This window comes from Leptonychotes weddellii, chromosome 8 (assembly GCF_054177405.1).
Source record: "Leptonychotes weddellii isolate Sample4059 chromosome 8, ASM5417740v2, whole genome shotgun sequence".
In the NCBI taxonomy this organism is placed as follows: domain Eukaryota; kingdom Metazoa; phylum Chordata; class Mammalia; order Carnivora; family Phocidae; genus Leptonychotes; species Leptonychotes weddellii.
Genome location: NC_138376.1, coordinates 40303579 through 40323172, shown reverse-complemented (window position 1 = coordinate 40323172; position 19594 = coordinate 40303579). Strand labels below are relative to the sequence as shown.

At 45.2% G+C, this 19594-nt stretch overlaps 1 long non-coding RNA gene across 4 annotated transcripts in view; it reads left to right on the top strand.

Moving 5' to 3' along the window:
* Positions 1-5998: 5998 nt before the first annotated feature.
* LOC145723014 (uncharacterized) overlaps positions 5999-19594 on the top strand; it is a 64923-nt gene continuing 51327 nt past the window's right edge. The window contains exon 1 of one of the 4 annotated variants that reach the window (XR_014147716.1): positions 5999-6184. This is a non-coding gene — a long non-coding RNA (uncharacterized LOC145723014). The remainder of the gene's footprint in view (positions 6185-19594) is intronic. The other 3 variants (XR_014147717.1, XR_014147715.1, XR_014147714.1) reach the window with 3 other exon arrangements.

The window sequence follows — 19594 nt, the reverse complement described above, 5'->3', positions numbered from 1 at the left end:
CTAAATTTAAATTCAATTTAATTAACATATAGTGTATTACTAGTTTCAGAGGTAGAATTTAGTGATTCATCAGTTGCATATAACACCTAGTGCTCATTCCATCAAGTGCCCTCCTTAATGCCCATCACCCTGTTACCCCATCCCCCCATCAACCTCCCCTCCAGCAACCCTCAGTTTGTTTCCTAGAGTTAAGAGTTGTCTTATGGTTTGCCTCCTTCTCTGTTTTCGTCTTATTTTATTTTTCCTTCCCTTCCCCTATGTTCATCTGTTTTGTTTCTTAAATTCTACGTAGGAGTGAAATCATATGATATTTGTCTTTCTCTGACTGATTTTGCTTAGCATAATACCATCTGGTTTCATCCACGTGGTTGCAAATGGCAAGATTTTGTTCTTTTTGATGACTAATATTCCACTGTGTGTGTGTGTGTATACACACAATTGTATATACAGTATATACAATATTGTATATAATGTATATAACATATATATACATACACATATATATGTCTCACATCTTCTTTATCCATTCATCTGTCAATGGACACCTAGGCTCTGTCCATATTTTGGCTATTGTGGACATTGCTGCTATAAACATTGGGGGTGCATGTGCCCCTTTGAGTCAGTATGTTTGTATCCTTATACAATAATAGGCAGCTCTCCTTTCCATCCCCTTCTATGCCCATCCTTACCCTATCCTCCCCCCACCCTCTCTCTCCAGACTCCCAGGACTTTCCCTATCTGGAATAAAACTAAAAACCCTCTTGGAATGCCTCCGTATCTTTACCTGGTATGACCTCCAGTAAATAACTTGCCCCTGACCTCAGACTTCAGTGCCCGGATTTATAAGGTGCTGCTCAGACTAGGTGCTCTGAGAGATCCCTTCCACCCTGTCACTGAGGTATTAGAAGCTGGAAACAGTCCCATGATATTCCTACTTGAGGCGTTTTCACCTAAACCTAAAAGAACAACTCTCTATGATGGGAAATTCCATATTCTTGGACATGTGGGTTCACAAAGGTTCTTAGGCAAAGGGGCCACTGTCCTCTCAACTCATACGGCAGCTAATGATAAAGTTAGAGCACAAGGCGAGGGTGCCACAAAGCATATTCATCTCTACCTATTTGTCAAGCTGTCTATTCATGATCCACGGCAGAGACAGATGGCCCTCTGATGTGCCATCAATCCCCTTTGGCAGTCTGGAAAAACACACAATAAAAAATATAGGATTGTCAAGGAAGCCAATTTTACTGAAATACAGTTGTCAAATTATTAAAAATTTAAATCTGTGGTCTAATAGATGTGCTTCCTTATTACATTACAAGATCTCAGAGTGGGAATAATAATGACCATAATTCCCAAGTAGTGCTGCACCTAAACAATATTTTGAGGTATCTGGCACATGCAAGCATCTGTGACTCCTGGTGATGACAGTCACAGGTACTAATACTGTGGTGGTTTGTTGCCTATGAAAGAAATGCTAGACTATAGCTAGAGGTTCATGAAGATAGAAATTTCTTTTCTCCATCCATGTTCTCAGATTTCCCGATTTCCATCCTCAAGCCCCTTTGGATTTGCAGAACTCCCAATGTATAGTAATACAGGCTTTCGTAAGTTGTGTATGGGTGGACCTGGAGAAGAGGAGAGCACAGTTGAGAGGCTGACTGGCTGCTCAGGCAGGACCTCACAGGATGTTTACCCCTCAGTGAGTGCTCTGTGGATCCTGAGCCTAATCCTCGTTTTCAAACAATGTTCTAAAACTCAGTCTGTATCAGCTCTTCCACTGGCATGGAAGTCAATTTCAAATCCCATTTTTCAAGTCAAAGGACCTAAGAACTAGAGGAAACTTTTTTTTTTTTAAGATTTATTTATTTATTTATTTGACAGAGAGAGACACAGCGTGAGAGGGAACACAAGCAGGGGGAGTGGGAGAGGGAGAAGCAGGCTTCCTGCCGAGCAGAGAGCCCGATGCGGGGCTCAGTCCCAGGACCCTGGGATCATGACCTGAGCCGAAGGCAGACGCTTAACGACTGAGCCACCCAGGCACCCCAAGAGGAAACATTTTTTTGTTGCCATGGTTCAGTGCATAGATTGTAGAAAGCATGATGGTTGGTGAGAAAGGACAAAATCAGCTCTACACTGTAAGGGGCCAACACCTCTGCTATCAATGTTTCTCCTTTGCTCGCCCACAGGATATTTTAGTTGCAACCCCTAAGTCAGGAAAAATAACTTACTCAGTTTCATAGAGCAATCAAGGGAGCCATAGGATGATGCATGTTGGTTTGTGTAGTATCCCCAAGCTAATTCAACAGCTGCTATTTTTGACTGAACTGATATCTTCTTGGGGAATAAAAACACTTTTGATGGGTTTAGAGTCACTTGCCTGTCTCATTCTGGACTGGTGAGATTCAGTCTCCGTATGTGTTTGCACATCCCCTTCTCCACCATGCCTGATCCCAAATTCTTTTCTGCACATTGCGCAGTATGCTCTGTTTTGGTTATTTACCTCCCTGATCCAGTTCCAGGTCTCCTTCCATTTGTCACTAAAATAATATGGTCCACTTAGTCTTTTTTGGTGATGGGATCATGCTTGTGTTGGTATTATAATTGTTCTCATTTTCATTAACTTCTTAGAAAACAATATTCACAAGTTTAAAAATTTAAACTAGCCTATCCTTATACACATCACAACAGTTCATCCTCAGGGAAAGTCAAGGACAGACTGATTACGACACACCGAAGTCACTCTCCGTCATGCAACCGTGGATGGGTCAACCATTAGTGTCCACTGCAAACTGTGGTTGACAACATCAGTGGTTGGGGGGAAAGTGGGCAACAGCAACTACAGAAGGTGCATCATCTCTGCCATATCCATTTGACACTTAAGACAGTGTTGCTCTCAGCCCCTCTTTTTGGGTCGCTCTATGGGCTTTGGATTTTTCTTCCAGTCTTCCACACTCATTGCCCAAACCAGGACCTTTCATACTCCAGGAAAGGTTTCCCAGAACATGATACTTTCAATGTTAAATCGGGATGATTGGTTACCTTACTGGGTTCTCAGTAATCCAAAGGCTAGCTCTCCAGAGGCAGGAAGGCAGGCACATGGAGCCAGAGACTCCTCACCTTGCTTCCACTGATGGCGTGGAACTTCTCTAGAATATTTCTCACAGGTTTCTCTTCTTTAAAGGTGATGAAAACAGAACGTTGTCTTTTGTTGGACTCTGGATCCAATGAAAACTGATGGCCTAGGGGTGCTTGGATGGCTCAGTTGGTTAAGCATCCAACTCTTGGTTTCGGCTCAGGTTGTGATCTTGTGGGTCCTGAGATGGAATCCTGCATTGGGCCCTGTGCTCTGTGGGGAGTCTGCTTGAGGATTCTCTCCCTTTGCCTGCCCCTCCTCTCTAAAATAAATAAGTATATTTTTAAAAATCCCTAAAAAAAAAACCACACACACACAAAACTCATCGGCCTTGATCTGGAAACACAGGCAAAGCTCAGGGCTGGTACCTCCTCTGACTCAGGACCGAAAGGGAACTCACAGGAGAGAAGACACCCAAATGCCAGGGGAGGAGAAAGAAGCCCTGCTGAGGAGAACTCCAGCCAGCCAAGGAAGGAAAGAAGGAAGGAAGGAAAAAAGCAGCCACAGGTGGTTGGTGGGGAGCATAAACCACATTTTGGGGAGATACTCATTTCCTGAAACTTGTCAAAGTACTCCCTATCCTCTTCCCTGTAGCTTCGGGGTTCAGACTCCCCACAAAGATTTTCTTCATAAGATCCTTCTTCACAACCATGGCACTTTTGGAGTTCATGCGATGGCCATCCATTCATTGTCTGGGTCTGGGACCTATTCCCACACAGGAGTTGGTTGACCAACTGTCCACGTTTGCCCAGGACTAAGGGATTGGGAGACTTTCAGTGCTAAAACCAGAAGTGAGGGATTTCCCAGGTTGAGGGACTTACTAAGACTGGAGACTCTGGGGTTTCCTGGGATGTGGGATTTTCAGTGCTAAAACTGGGACAATGCCTTCTGAGAAGGGGATCAGACGGACCCTGGTTCTAATTCTCACTGGCATTTCCTAGCAGTATTACCCTGGGCTAGTTCCTTTTCTCTGAGCCATAAGACTCCAAACACACCACACACTACTTGAGCCTAACTTCCCAGTTTTCTCTAAACCTGAAATCCCAGCTGGTTTACCGAAACCCATGTAAATCTGACCTCAGTCCAGTGGAGTCTCTGTCCATGCTGCATGCCCTCTTCAGGTCCCAATCTAAGACTTGTTTCCTCCAGAGGTAAAACAGCACAAGCTGTAGCTGGGCCACTGGGTACAAAATCCTCACTGTGCCAACCCCCTATTCACTGTGCAATCTCTTAGTTACCAAATCTTCTGTGGGCCTTAATCTCGTCCTTTGTGAAGTGGCACTGAAATCATGCCTGTTTTATAGCACACGTGGATGCTTTTCTATACATGAGAGGTATTTAGTACAGTGTCCCAAACAGGAAGTTAAACAGATAATAAATGTCCCCTAGCCTCTTCCTGGACCACTTCCACCCATATACCTCTTATTCCCCCTGAAACCTGTACAGAAACAAGTCCCTAAATTCTGCTTCCCTCAGAGCCTTGGCTATAGATAGCTCAGACACACTGATCATGATCCAGGAATGCTATTCTCTCAGAAATCAAATCCTGTGCACAAGGGCCCTTGAAGGACTACATAGCTTACTTTCCCCACGTTGACTGCATCTTTAAAGAGGATCAGCCCAACCCTCTTGATCTTTCAATGCTGGGGTCCTTTATAGTATGGATAACAACCTCTCCACATTTGGCAAAGAGTCCTTTGAGTACTTTTTGCTGGTGTCCCAGTTCAGGCCATTAACGAACAATGTTCTGAAATGGTAGGGCAAGACACATGGCAACAAGAAGTCTTACAAGGAAGACATGAGCTCGGAATGTCTTCAAGAAATCCATGAGTTGGGGTACCTGGGTGGCTCAGTCGGCTAAGTGGCTGCCTTCGGCTCAGGTCATGATCCCGGGGTCCTGGGATGGAGCCCCACATAGGGCTCCCTGCTCAGCGGGAAGCCTGCTCCCTCTCCCTCTGTCTGTCTGCCGCTCCCCCTGCTTATGCTCTCTCTCTCACGATCTCTGTCTCTGTGTCAAATAAAAATAAATAAAATCTTAAAAAAAAAAAAAAAAGAAATCCATGAGTTAAGGAAGAACTGGACCTCCCAAAGCTTTCATTGGAAGGATTACAAATAAATCCACCACCCACAGCAAAGTTCTCACCTACCCATCCTGTCTGTAAAGATTCTACCTTTAACAGATGTTAACAAATCTACACTACCTCGTTACTGAGATCTCAACTCCACACTGACACCAATGAAACTTAAGACCACGGCACCCCGGGACTGGGAGGGGGAAAGAAAGGGCAACCTGGCCAGGGTGTAGGCCCTGGGAACTCAACACAGCTGTAAGCTAGTTTGGTTTTTAAAAACCCTCTTAACAAAGTGCAGTCATCTACCTCTGTCTTCCCTCTGTGCCTAGATGGGGCTCTCAAGGAACGTGGCCTTCCTGGGAAAGAGACTTCGGTCGTACAGCGACTCCATTCCCACCTGGAGGGGAGGATGGAGAGAGGAAGGTCGGAGGCCCTGGCCTGGCACGTGGAGGGGTGCCACGGCACCTAACCTCGCATCCTCCTGGTTCTTGCCCCAGCTCATCCCGGGACCATCATCTGGTCGGGCTTGGCGCGGGCCGGCTCCCCGTGGAGGCCCCCGGGTCCGGGCTGGAGACGCACTTTCCGGGGTGGCCTCTTGTCCGTCCTCCGCCCGGCCGGTGGTTCCCATGGGCTGCGCGCCCTCACTTGCTTCCGACATCCTGGACAGAGCCCTCGCCGCCGTGGACGCAGCGCAGCCCGCTCGCTTGCCCTCGCCTCAGCCACAACCAAGGCGGCTTGGCGGGAGCCTCCACCTGACTTTATAATCTCAAATCGGGGGACCCGGGGCGGGCCCACGTCTGCTACGGCGCATGCTCATTGGCTGAACCCGCCTGACCCTCAGCCGTGCGCCGGCGTCCCATTGGCCTCAACCGCGCGCGCTCCGAATCCGAGGGAACTTGTGGTCTCAGAAGGCCGCTGAGCCAGGGCCGGGCAGAGGACTGGAATCCGAGAGTGGGAATTCAAGAAAAGATAAAACGTGAGTCTAATTTCAAACTTAGGATATTTGTACCGATTTCTGTTTAGACCTCCATAAGCAAAATTCACGGTCAACGAATCAAGCTTTTCTTATTTAATTGCCTTTCCCATGAAGAGGCAGCAGGGGGCACTAGATGCCCTAGTTTCATTCGGGTAGGCAGGAAATTGTGGCCTTGTCAGAGTTACTCTCCAACATCAAATAGTTTGCTCTTAGAAAACAGGGATGGTTATAAAACTGAACGGTAAATGGGGAGAACAGGGCGATGAGCTACGTGGAAAAACGTACGAAAAAGGTACGCGACTTCTGCGTTACAGCCTGTTGGCTAAGGAGTGCAGTTTCCTTATGGGGAGGGGAGGTCAATTACAGGACCGGGGGAGGTTTAGGTGGGCTCTGAAAGAGAGGCAGGCAGTGGAGAGTGACCACAGGGCACCGGCCAACTTCCTGTCCTAAGCCTGACATTTGGACCCATTTTGAACCTTTGCCAAGGACACGGGACTTCCCGTGCAAAAAACGGGACTGAGGGCTTTCCCGGGACTGGGGACTTTCCTATAAACAATAATAATAACAACTAACATTTAATGAGTACCTGCTGGGTGCCAGCCACCTTCCACTTTACGATATCAACTTCCTTTAATCTTCACAACGACCCTCTGAGGTAATGCTGTGTCATTCCCATTTTACAGAGGAGGAAACTGAGGCAACTTGCCAAAGTTCACGTAAACAGCTGAGCAGTGTCAGATCCAGGTTTCAGAAAAGAAGGTGCATGCAGGCTCTGCGGTCTTTCTGCGGGGGTTTGAATCACGACTCCCACTGTGTATGTTATTAAAACACGAAAGCGCATGATATTATGACTAGCACCTAGGAAATACTCAAGTGTTTGCTATTATTATTATAAGAGTGGTCCTTGCTTTCCAAGAGCTTAAAATACACTTTAAGAGGTTGGTAAGAGTCATAAAGCAGAAGCACCTATTGAATGGATGAACGGGACAGATAATAGATGCACGTTAAGTGTTCAGAGGACGGAAGAGTTGTGAAACAGCAGTCAGGTCTGGGTCACAGGTTGCTGGGGATTGTACCTGCTTAAAGTTCCATCCAGGCAACCGGCATTAGCCTCTGATCCTCAACCGCTTGAGCTAATCATTACATTCTTTGTGTTTGATTATCATATGGGGGTGTGTGTGTATGTTTAAAAATATTATCAATTTTTACTAGTCACTAAAATTCTCTTAAGGAATGCTGTCATATCTACTTTTTCAGCTGGAGGAAGCATTTATTAATTTTGCAAAACATCTGTTAGATGTCAAGCTGTGGAGTAGGACTCAAAAATAAACAGGTGCTGAGTCAGAGACTGACTCTGGAATGAGGAAGGGATGAGAAAGGATACTATTTTAATTGAAACATGAAGTCTGACAGGGAGCCAGTGGTCAAGGAGTCAGGAGAACCACCCTGGGGGCAGCAGGAATGGTCTGAGCGAAGACCCTGGGGGTGGGAGGGAAGGGCTCTGTGCCGTGTGAGAACCAAGGGAGGGGAGGGTACTTGGTTGGGGCTGGAGAATTGTGAATTAGAAGCAGAGTGAATGGGTGCCAACAAGCCCTGTTCACAAAGAGCCGGGGCTGAGTATGGTTTCCTGCCTCTGAGGCTTCCATTTAAATCATCTGGACTGTGCAGCCTGCAGATGTTTCTGGGTGGAGACTTCATGGGGTGAGAGAGGTCATCTTTGTGCGCAGCTTGTTTTTCATTGGTTGTCCTTAACTGAGTTTAATGCTCTGTGTCTGTGTACACTTAAATCCGGAATTTGTCTTGAATGAAATGACTCCTCACTCTCGTGCTTTGCTGAACTGTAAAAGAATTATGTTTGTGTCTATGGTAAAATGGATTTACATACATTCACTAGCATACATGCTTAACTCGATCTTACCCAAAAGAGATTTCTTGGAAATAAAACAAGGCAAAAATTAAAGATAGCTCCATTTTTCCTATTCTGTGAGCTCCCACGGAGCTACTACTGTATTTGTGATACTTGGAGTGGAAAAATCAAAGAGAAAATTGGGTTCTTGAGAAAGAGGACTTGATGTACAGGATTAATCCATTTGCTTCTGATCTTTTTGAGCAAACAGTGCTTAATGCAATAAAAAATGGCATATTTGAGGAAAAGCAGTTTATCTTGTTTGATAAGGCTGCTTTTTCTCATTACATTAATGTTGCTTTGATAACACATTTTAAACAGTGTTTTTAATTTAAAAGGAAAAGTCCCAAGAGAAGGTGTAGGCTGAAAAATAGGGTATGATAATATTTGAAAACCTACAATTGAAGAACATTCTAAGAGTCCTCTCAGCAGGGCAGTGTGGCTGACTGTAAAGGTGAAATTGGGTCCAAATTTAATGAGAGGAAAGATTCTGTCCCTTTCTCTCTCCTTACAGTTGGGTCTAAGAGTTTAATTGCTATAGTAAGTTTAGGTGGTATCTCCAACAAATTTCTTGAAAAGAAGGACAACGACTATTAAAAGAGCTGAAATTCAAATCAGGTGTGGATAGAGTGTTAATTTTAAAACAACAACACCCCTGTAATACCGTGGGCAGGCTCTGGAACACTTCGTAGCATTTGTATATCTCACCTGCTCAGGTGAGATTTAATGAAGAGTATCGGGATGAAGGTGGAAAGGAAGAAATTGCTTTGTTTATGAAATGACTTTTTAAAAATTTTGGTAAATTATTCCAATTAGCAAAGTGGTTAATAATGTTGGCTTTTAGTCTTAAGTTCAGTTAGTGAAGTTTCAAGGTCAGGAGTCTGCTAGATGAGTAAGAAATGGCCAAGGCCTCTCCCACACATTGACTGGGCCGATGGCCAAAATGTTACAGGGTGTTTCTGTGTCCATTCCCTTTTGCAAAGATGTATCTACAGACAGAACTTTAAGAAAACTCACCCCGCCCCTTTCCCTTAAATATCTCCTTGGAGGCTTCTGAGATGTTTAATTTAGTGGTTCCCAAACCTGCTGCCCACCTGGGCATCTTTAAAAACTACCAATGCCTGGCTCCCACCTCCAGCTATTGTGATTTACCTGGGATGAGCTGCGACCCAGAAATGGGGAATGTTTTTAAAAATCTTTTTTAAAATCTAATTTTTTTATAACTGTAGATTTATATGCATTTGTAAAGAAATAATACAGAGAGATTCCTTTTATTCTTTACCCAGTTTCCCCTTATGGTACCATCTTCCAGAACTGTAATAGAATATCACAACCAGGTCTTGACATTGATATAGTCAAGATGCAGAATATGTTCATCACCACAAGGATCCCTCCCTCCTGCTGGCCTTTATAATCACACCCATTCCCTGCCCACTCCAACCCCTTGTAACTTCTGGCAACCACTAATCTGTACGCCATTTCCATAATTTTGTCATTTCAAGAATATTATATAAATGGAATCATACGGTGTGTAACCTTTGGGGATTAGTATCCCCAAATTAGTATTAGTATTTTTCACTCAGTATAATTATCTGGAGATTGCTCCTGGTTGTTGCATGTATCAATAGTTCCTTTTTATTCCTGAAGTAATAGTACCTGGTATGGATGTGCCACAGTTTTTTTTAACCATCTGGATGGCTTTCAGGTTTTGGCTATTAGGAATAAGCTAATCTAAGAATTCATGTACATATTATTGTGTGAACATATATTGCCATTTCTCTGGGATAAACATCCAGGAATAGAATAGTTGGGGTGTATGGTAGGTGCATGTTTAGCTTTTAAAAAAACGATTTTTTGGAGTGGCTGTACCATTTCACATTCCTACCATCAGCGTATGAGCGATCCAGTTTCTCTGCATCCTTGTTAGCATTTGGCAGTCTCTCTTTTATATTTTAGCCCTTCTGAGAGATGTGCAGTGATATCACGTTGTGGTTTTAATTTGCATTGCCCTACAGGCGAATGATGTTAGACATCTTTCCATGTGCTTATTTGTCACCATTTGGCAAAATGTCTCTTCGTGTCTTTTATCCATTTTCTACTTGGGTTACTTCTTAGTTTTTTACTGTTGCATTTTGAGAATTCCTTATATGTTCTAGATACTAGTTCTTTGTCACATATGTGGTTTGCAAATGTTTTCTCCCACTCTGTAAAGAACTTGTTTTTTTATGCCTCCAGTAAAGTCACAGAGCAAAAGTTTTAAATTTTGATGCAGTCCAATTTATCATTTTTTCCTTGTATGGATTGTGCTTCACATTAATCAAGGACTATCCAACATTATGAACAGAGCAGACATTGCATCCAAGAAATTAGAGTGCTTCACTACAGAAATCTTTCATGTTAAAATTTTCCAGCCAGGGGCGCCTGGGTGGCTCAGTCATTTAAGCTTCTGCCTTCAGCTCAGGTCATGATCTCGGGGTCCTGGGATCGAGCCCCGCATTGGGCTCCCTGCTCAGAGGGGAGTCTGCTTCTCGCTCTGCCTCTCCCCGCCTCCACTCGTGCTTGCTCTCTTTCAGATAAATAAAAATCTTAAAAAAAACAACCCAAAACTTTACAGCCAGATGAGGATGTTCATTTCTGTTTTCTTGTTTAGTTGTATTGACTCTTTTAGGGATGTTCATGGTTTCAGAGATACCGCATGGACATATAGGTAGACTTACAGCTTCCAAAGATTTGAACTGCAAAACTGCTAATGTTACAGACAAGATTCTCTCAAAGAAAGAGCTCTCTACTCATGGGCACATGGAATTGATGAATATAAGGATAATTTCTGGACTGTCACGAACAGGCCATACAATTTCACCAAATAAGTAGTTCATTGTGTAGGGGAAAAAAAGATTCATTGCCATGGTGGGAAGAGGTCAGGAAAAGGCTCACATGTCCCAGCTGGAATTACAACTCATTCATTTGAATAGAGTTACTACTCATTCATTTGAAAAATAAAGTGAGGAGATTAAGCACAGTCCATGGGGATTATGAATTAAGGGCAGTATATTTCTTATTCAGAATGTAGGGGGAGGAAGAATATTTGTATAGTCAGAGCAGTGAATTTCCAGTTACTGGAAGTTTTTGACCAGACCGTGGACCACCATGTAGCAGGACTGTTGGAAAGGTGCATCAGGTACTAGGAAGTAAGGTACAATAGTGAGCTTTGAGAGCCTATCCACTGAGTATCTCTGGCATCATGACCCTTCTCCAAGGTAAGATACAGAAGTGTCCTGGAGATGAAGAACATAGGCAGAAGTGATCCCAAGAAATTTGGGCAAAGATGATTGGAGGAAGACCTTCTCTAGATAAAGTTAGATTTATGGAGCTGGGAAAGACTTTGGAGAGAGGTTTATCATGCTCTTGATAAAGAGATGGAGAAATTGAATTAGGCTGAACTGTGAAGTCCCAGTGGCTTCACACAAGAAAAGCTTATTGTTCTCTTGTGCAAACTCCTTCATGAATGTTCTTGAAGTGACTTTCCTCCAAGTGATGACCCAGTGACCCAAGTTCCTTCTATCTTGTTGCATGGCCCTCAAGCACATGGCCTCTAATATCTAAGTGAAAGGGGGAGAGAGTTCAGGAAAGGCACCTGGGTACTTAAGATATCTGAGCCCTGAGTGTTTCATGCCTCACTTTCACTCACATCCATTAGGCAGAATCGGTCACATGGCCAACCTAATTTCAAGGGAGGCTGGGAAACGGAAGACCAGGCAGGTCATCGGTGCACACCAATAGTTTCGGCCATAAGAAGTGAAGACACAGAAGGGTGCCATGATTTCCATGATTTCATTATGACCACTGTGTTAGTGTGTTAATATAGCCAGAACTGAGATTAGGTAGGATGACCGATAAGGTTGAATATGATATATGATGGTATTTGAACCCTTCCATGGCCTGGTCCTGGGCATTCCACCATCCTTTTCTGCTACTCCCTGCCTGGCAGCTAGTGCCCCATCAAAACAGAACTGTTTGTAGTCCCCCATGCCCACCTGGCCTGCTTTTCTCTTGCTGCCCCTTTCATAGATGTGAATACTTTCTTTCTTTCCTTCTTTTTTTTTTTAGAGAGGGGGCGGGGCAGAGAGAGGGGGAGAGAGAGAATCCCAAGCAGACTCCACACCCAGAGAGGAGCCTGATGACCCTGAGATCATGACCTGAGCTGAAATCAAGAGTCTAACCCACTGAGCCACCCAGGCACCCTGTGAATACTTTCTACTTCTTCACCTAACTCCTCCTCGTTTACTTATTCTTTCAGACTTAACAGTAACATCTGTTCTTCCAGGAAGCCGATCCTAATTTCCTGATTCCCCAACTCCCCGGATTGGGTTAGGTATACTTCTATGCTTCCACATTGTCCTATCCATATCTCTCACAGCATCAGTACTAAAGGTTATGTCATTATCCATTTATGATTCTGTCTCCTGCACTACACTCTGTACTTCTTGTAAGCAACTCTACTTATTAGAGTTGAGATTTTCCTAGTTCTTGGCATGCTGAATAATTTTGGGTTGTATCTTGGACAGTTTTAAGATTATGTTATGAGACTCTGGGTCTTGTTTAAATCCGATGAAATACTGACATTTTTTTGTTTTAGTAGGCAATCAACCCAGTTGGTTTTAGGCTGCAAGTTCTGACCAGCCTTCTGTGGATTGTGGTTTCAAAGTCGGTTGTTTTCAAAGCCTTTGCAATGCTACTGGGATCAATCTGATGTGTACGCCACCTAGTGGCCGGTCTGACCCCTTGGCCGTGATCTCTCCCGTGGTTCATTTCTCTGTCTAGGATACACTCTTTATGGTCAGATTCACGCATGCACACCCTGGGAATAAACCTAGGTTCTTAAACAGTTTTACCAGTGCCCCCCAGCTGCTTCCTCTCTGAGATTTCCCTGGAGCTTTTTGGTTCCCTGAAGAGTCCCTTTTTGGTCCTCATCTGCTGTTCATTTCCTATGAACTGTGCCCATACCTGGGGTCCTTGTTTTCATTCAGCAAAAATGGGATGGACCTCTCCCACTGCACTGTGCCAATTTTTTTTGTTTGTTTGTTTGGATAGTAAGCTCAATGAGCCATACATCCACAAGGAAGTACGGAAAGGTTTATTACTTACATCATCGAACTTTCTGGAGAGAGCAAAGAGGGCTCCCAAGCTGGTCTGAAAATGGCTTGAAAGAGCCAGGAATGGGGGGGTGCCTGGGTGGCTCAGTTGGTTAAACGATTGCCTTCGGCTCAGGTCATGATCCCAGGGTCCTGGGATCGAGCCCTGCATCTGGCTCCCTGCTCGGCGGGAAGCCTGCCTCTCCCTCTCCCACTCCCCCTGCTTGTGTTACCTCTCTCTGTCAATTAAATAAATAAAATCTTAAAAAAAAAAAAAAAAGAGCCAGGAATGGGGACTGGCTTGGTGTTTCTGATGGCCAGGGGGTGTGGCTGTGGCGAAAGTCCCTGCACGCAGACTGGATCCCCATGGTTTGAACTTCCCACTGGTGACAAAGGAGCAACTGAGCCTTCTTACCAGCTTCGTCCAGATGTGGGACAGAAAGTGAAGGGGGAGTGGTGAGTCTGGAAAGCTGTCTGCAACCAAACATCAAAAAATAGAGTCAGACTCTTCATTACAGTGGCCAAGAGGCGGGAAGACAGAGAGGGGGGAAAAAAAGCAGTAGGCATTTGTGCCCCTCTCTTGGGCCACTGTTCTTGCAGTCAGAGAGGAAGTTTCCTTCCATCCCTCAGAGCTTTAAGGACCTGCGGGCTATCATGGGCTGGGTGATTTGAGACATTAAGGAAAAGAAAAAGGAAAATGAGAAATTTTCTCCATTCTCTCTGAATGTTGGGAGATCCTTTCACCACTGCTCATGTCAAAACAAAGGGCCTTTCCTGGAGCTCTCTCTGTCCTTGCCAGTTCTCCCTTCCAGGTTTTAGGCTGCCTTGAATCCAGGGCATGGGATACCGGGGCGGGGGGGCGGGGAGAAAAGTGGTAAGCTCACCACGTGTTGAGCGGTCCTTTGAATTTTCATCTTTTCCCCAAGCTACCTACCTGCTATTTACTTTTCATAGTAAATACCTGCTCCTTGTGTTCTGTCCAGGTTTTATAGCTGCATTCAGTGGGAGGGACAAGGTTAGTTAGTCCAACTTAGTCCATTTTACATGGAACCCTGGAATCTATCTTACACTATTTTGTTCACCCCGTGCCTAGCACAGCACCTTGTACGTGGAAGGGACTTAACAGATGTTCATTGAATGAACAAAGTGAATGGCTGAATGAATGAGTGAACAAATCAAAGTCATATGATTTACTTACAAATAACACAGAAATTCTCACGTTTTCAAAGACAAATTTCTGATTACCGCCATGGCCAATGTTCCTCAATGCTCTTGCTGGGAGAGTGTGGGATCCTGTACAGAGAGGATCTAGCCTCAGTTAATAAAAAATTAATTTTTCTTTTCTTTTTTAAAAGATTTTATTTATTTGAGAGAGAGACAGAGAGAGAGAGCACAAGCGGGGAGGAGGGGCAGAGGGAGAGGGAGAAGCAGACTCCCCACTGAGCAGGGAGTCCGACATGGGCTGGATACCAGGACCCTGAGATCATGACCTGAGCTGATCGCAGACACTTAATTGACGGAGCCACCCAGGTGCCCCCCAAAATAATTTTTCTTTTGAATCTTTAAATCAGTGAAGTATTTGAAAAGCCCAAAGTTGCTATGTCTCTGGAAAGGCTTTTGGTTGTACAGGTTTGAGAATGTACTTTCTTAAACGCTGTTCTTCCCTTGCCTGTTCCAGGATTAAAATAAAATAAAGCAAAACTGGCCAAGCACTTCCTTCAGAGGCACATGCTTAAGGTCCAGTTACCATGCAAACAGGCTGCACTGTATGTTTAAAAAGAACTCTGCAGAGCTCTGCTGTTCATTCATCTCCTTCTAAATAGTCTGCATGTGAATTATGGGATCCATTTACACTCAGAATGCTAGAAAACCCCAAGTATTTGAATGGCAGGCTCTTTAATCTTAAGCTGCTGTGACCCCTGCCTGTGACAGGACTCAGCCGATGCGTCCAACATGAAATCAACTCCAGCTCATCTTTTCCATTCTTGAATTCCCCTTTGACAGGGACCCCAGGAGTCAATGGGACCTCTGTGTGTGGATGGGATTCCCAGGAGAGTCAGGAAGGGCCTGATGATTCATGATATAAAACATCCCAAAGGGACTCTGCTTCCCTTTTAATTTTGTGTCAGTGGGGGGAGTTTTGGAAACTGATGCTGATGAGGACAGAATTCTCATCGGGAGCTAAACAGGATCCCTAACAGAGAAGAAACACAAGCTTCTCAGAACCAGGATCCAGTTCTCTTGACACGGAGGCCACACCAGTGAAGGGCAGCCAGCCAAGGAGGGTGTGCACTCCTTTAAATGTGCTGGGGACTTGACCCCCTTCTGCAGAACCTTTTTTCACCGATTCCATAGGAACAAATCAGTTATCTGCTCTGAGTCATTGAATGCCATTTCTCTCTCTGTCTGCTTTTCTCTGCTCCATTTTTGTTCTCTCTGGGTGCTTTAGCTTTTTCTGTCCTGGTTTATCACAGGTATGAATTGCATCCATATCAGGAGTTCTCTCTTATGGCAGATTTGGCACCAAATGGACAAGTTAAAACCTTCCAAATAGAATCTTAAAAAAATAAATAAAGGGGGGCGCCTGGCTGGCTCAGTCAGTGGAGCGCGCGACTCTTAATCCTGGGGTTGTGAGTTTGAGCACCACATTGGGTGTAGAGATTACTTAAAAATAAAATCTTTTTTTTTTAAGATTTTATTTATTTATTTGACAGAGAGAGAAAGAGAGAGCACAAGCAGGGGGAGCTACAGGCAGAGGGAGAGGGAGAAGCAGGCTTCCCGCGGATCAAGGAGCCCAGCGCAGGGCTCGATCCCAGGACCCTGGGGTCATGACCCGAGCCGGAGGCAGTTGCTTAATTAACTGAGCCACCCAGGCGTCCCAAAATAAAATCTTTTAACCACCCCCGCCCCCCTCCCCCACAAAACCTTCTATAAGTTAAATCCAGTTCCGAGGGGCTCCGGGGAACTAGTCTTTGTACTTTTGACACAATGGTTTCGGTTTTATCTGAGCTTTGTATTATTTACTACAACCTGGAACATCTTTGGTTATAGAAGAATTTTTGTTGACGTGGGACTAGGTTGGCCACAGAATCCATTCCCTGGCCCCACCAGCACAATCCCAGAGGCCCAGTAACCTGCTGGGGTACATCATCCAGGTCAATGATGATTTGGTCTGAGATATCTCCTGGAGGAGGACTCCTGGGGGTGCGCTTGGGTCCTCTAAAGACCTGGCCCCCTGTGGGGGACCTCCCTGCCTTTCTGGTTGTTCCCTGGGAGTGTTTTTTCCTTCATTTTCCTTCATTTATGTCTGGATTAGGCTAATAGGAAAGAGAATGAAACTATCTACTTGGGTTTTTTTTTTTTTCTCCCTTTATTCCTCCTCTCCTCCCAAACACAGAGAAAGGCAGATGAGAATCATAAATGCATCTTCACTACAAGTATTATGAATCTCCACATTTTCTTTCATTTTAGGGGACTCCCCCTTGTAAAAACTGCACAGGTAAAGGATGTGTGTCGTAGAAGAACTAGAAGACAGGGATTTTTAAAAAGAGAGGAAAGAAACCTTCAAAAATGCCTTCCCAATTAAAAAAAAAAAATCAGGCTTGTTAATTACTTCACTCTTTCCAGCCTTTCTGGGACTCAGTTCCTGCTATTTTTCATCAAGTATTGTTCTTCCCCTGTATCTGGATGGTGCCCCTAGCAACCAGCATTTTTCCCCCACCACATTAGCTAAGTTGCTTTGAAGAAAGTGTTCTCCCAAATAAAGTACACAAGGCACACGTATCCATAATAGAACAAAATATTCTCATGGACAATTTAAACAACTCTCTTATAAGGAAGTGATGCTTTGGTACTGCTTCTTAGGTCGGCTTCCCCTGACCAGCCTCAGTCCTTATGCTTCTTGACCCTGGGCAATTTGGCCTTTGTGGGTGACTTTCAGAGTTTCCTTCTTAGATCCTCTGAACAGTGGTCGTTCCTTGCCAGGCCTGACCAGTCTCCCAGCTCTCAGCCTTGTAAGCAGTTTCTTTCCTTGCATGTTCTTAACTCCATGCCTCTACAAACTCCTTTTCCCATTTTGGGGGCAAGTGTGGCATATATAAACATCAATCTGCACATTCAGGAATACAAGAGATTTAATCTTTTTTTTTTTTTTTTTTTTTTTCTGTAAGCCACTTGTTTTCTACTTCAAACCTCCATTTCATCCGATGGAAGGAGTTTAATCTGTCAGTGTGGGATTTATACACACACACACACACACACACACACGTATGCACACATCCAGTCTAGGTCACTGTCTATCCTTGCTGGCATCCCCTGAACTTTGCCTGCTCCTGCCTGGCCTTTGGACTATGTGGGTCCCTGCTAAGTCATCCTTGCCCTAAGTTCTCCTCCAGCTCCAGCTTGCTCTCAGCTCAATTCTTCACTACTTTGAGGTGCAGAGGGTGGGTCTTCTCTTTCCACACAATGCTGGGAAAAGTGAAAACCTCCACGGGGCTATCAGTGGCCTTCATCCCATTTCAGGTATTCCGGGGTGTAAAGGTGTCTGGGGCCTGTTTCAAAGCCTGCGTGCTGACTGGCTACACCATTTGCTGGGCCCCATACAAGATGAAAACATAAAGTTGGGGATGGGGTGGGGAAAGTCAACCACCCCCCCTCACGGGCCCCCAGCAGACAGATGATCCCGAGGGGATCGCAGCCTTCATGCCATACACACGTGCCATCCACATATACATACGTGAGGCCCCATGTCTGGATTGGGGCTGGACCAGAGACCCCACTGCATTGCCCACCCAATGGCTGTGGCACCCAGCACCCGAGGTGCAAAGGCACCTGCCTTGTTCTCACCTCCAGATGCCTTAAGGCCTGTGCGCCAGGGCCTGACCCCCTCTCCTCCTCTCTGCACCTGCGCCAGGTATGCCAGGAAGCCAAGCAGGGCCACGACGCCAGGGCACCAGGGAGCGAGTGGTGGGGCACCCCTGGAGACAGCTGGGGGCAGGATTCCCTGGGAGCCAAGTCTCCAAGCCCCAGGGGCATGCTCCATTGCCCTGTCTCACTCTACTTTACAAATCATACATTCCAAGGTAAAACTGTTAAGAATTTCAAGACAGCCACTGCAGAGCATTAAACCCCAGTGCCAGGCCCTTCTGAGCACCTTGTCCTGTGTCCCCGCACTGGCCGCGTTAACCTGGTTTGCCTCTGCACCTAGATACATGAAAGCCAGGAAGTAGGCGTCCTTCTTGTATGACATCATCCCTTGGGGCAATGAGAATAAAACAGTTCTGCCTGGAACTGTTTTATATGCAAGGAAAAAGCTGGGAGAAAGTCACCCACTGTTTTATATGAGAATAAAACAGTATTGCCTAGAACAGGGGGTGGGGTGAGAAGAGTAGGGAAGGGAAGTTCCTGGGAGTAATAGGAATTTTCAGAAAGAGAAAAAGAACACCCAAATTCATATTTCCAAAACTGTTTTCCCACCACATAAGCATCTGCCAATCCCAGCACTCATGGACTGCCGGCTGTCTTCCTTCATCTGTGCACCTCAAACAGTAGCCTGCATCTCTGCTGAGGTGGGAGGGGGCCTTAATTTCTAGGACTCGGGCAGAGCTCTGCTGAGGTTTTATGCCACCTGGCCAAGCTCTCTCAGAGTTGTATTTTAAAATCTGAACATGTTCTTCAAAGTATGGCGCCCTCGACCTGCAGCATCAGCATCACTTGGGAACTCGTTAGAAATGCAAATCCTCGGGGATCCTGGGTGGCTCAGTCATTAAGCGGCTGCCTTTGGCTCAGGTCATGTTCCCAGGGCCCTGGGATCGAGCCCCGCATGGAGCCCCGCGTGGAGCCCCACGTGGAGCCCCACGTGGAGCCCTGCATCGGGCTCCCTGCTCAGCGTGAAGCCTACTTCTCCCTCTCCCACTCCCCTTGCTTGTGTTCCCACTCTCGCTGTGTCTCTCTCTGTCAAATAAATAAATAAAATCTTAAAAAAAAAAAAAAAAGAAATGCAAATCCTCAGGCCTGCCCCATACCCTCTAAAGCTAAAAGTTGGCGGGGGCGGGGGGGGCGGTGCTCAGAGAGGGTTTCAACAATTCTCTAGTGATTTAATGCATGATAAAGTTTGAGAACCACTGCTCTAAATATATATTACATGGGAGATGTTTTTCAGAGGTCTTCAGTACATTTTCATTTACAATCTTATAAAAAAATATTGGACCTAGTGCTCATTGTTTACAGTTCAGAAGATTGTAAGAAGGTTCAGCAATTCTAAAGTATGTCCTCTAACCACATGCTATGATATTTGGAATTCCTCCATTAGAAATGTGTTCCTTCGGAGGGGTACGTGCACCCCGATGTTTATAGCAGCAATGTCCACAATAG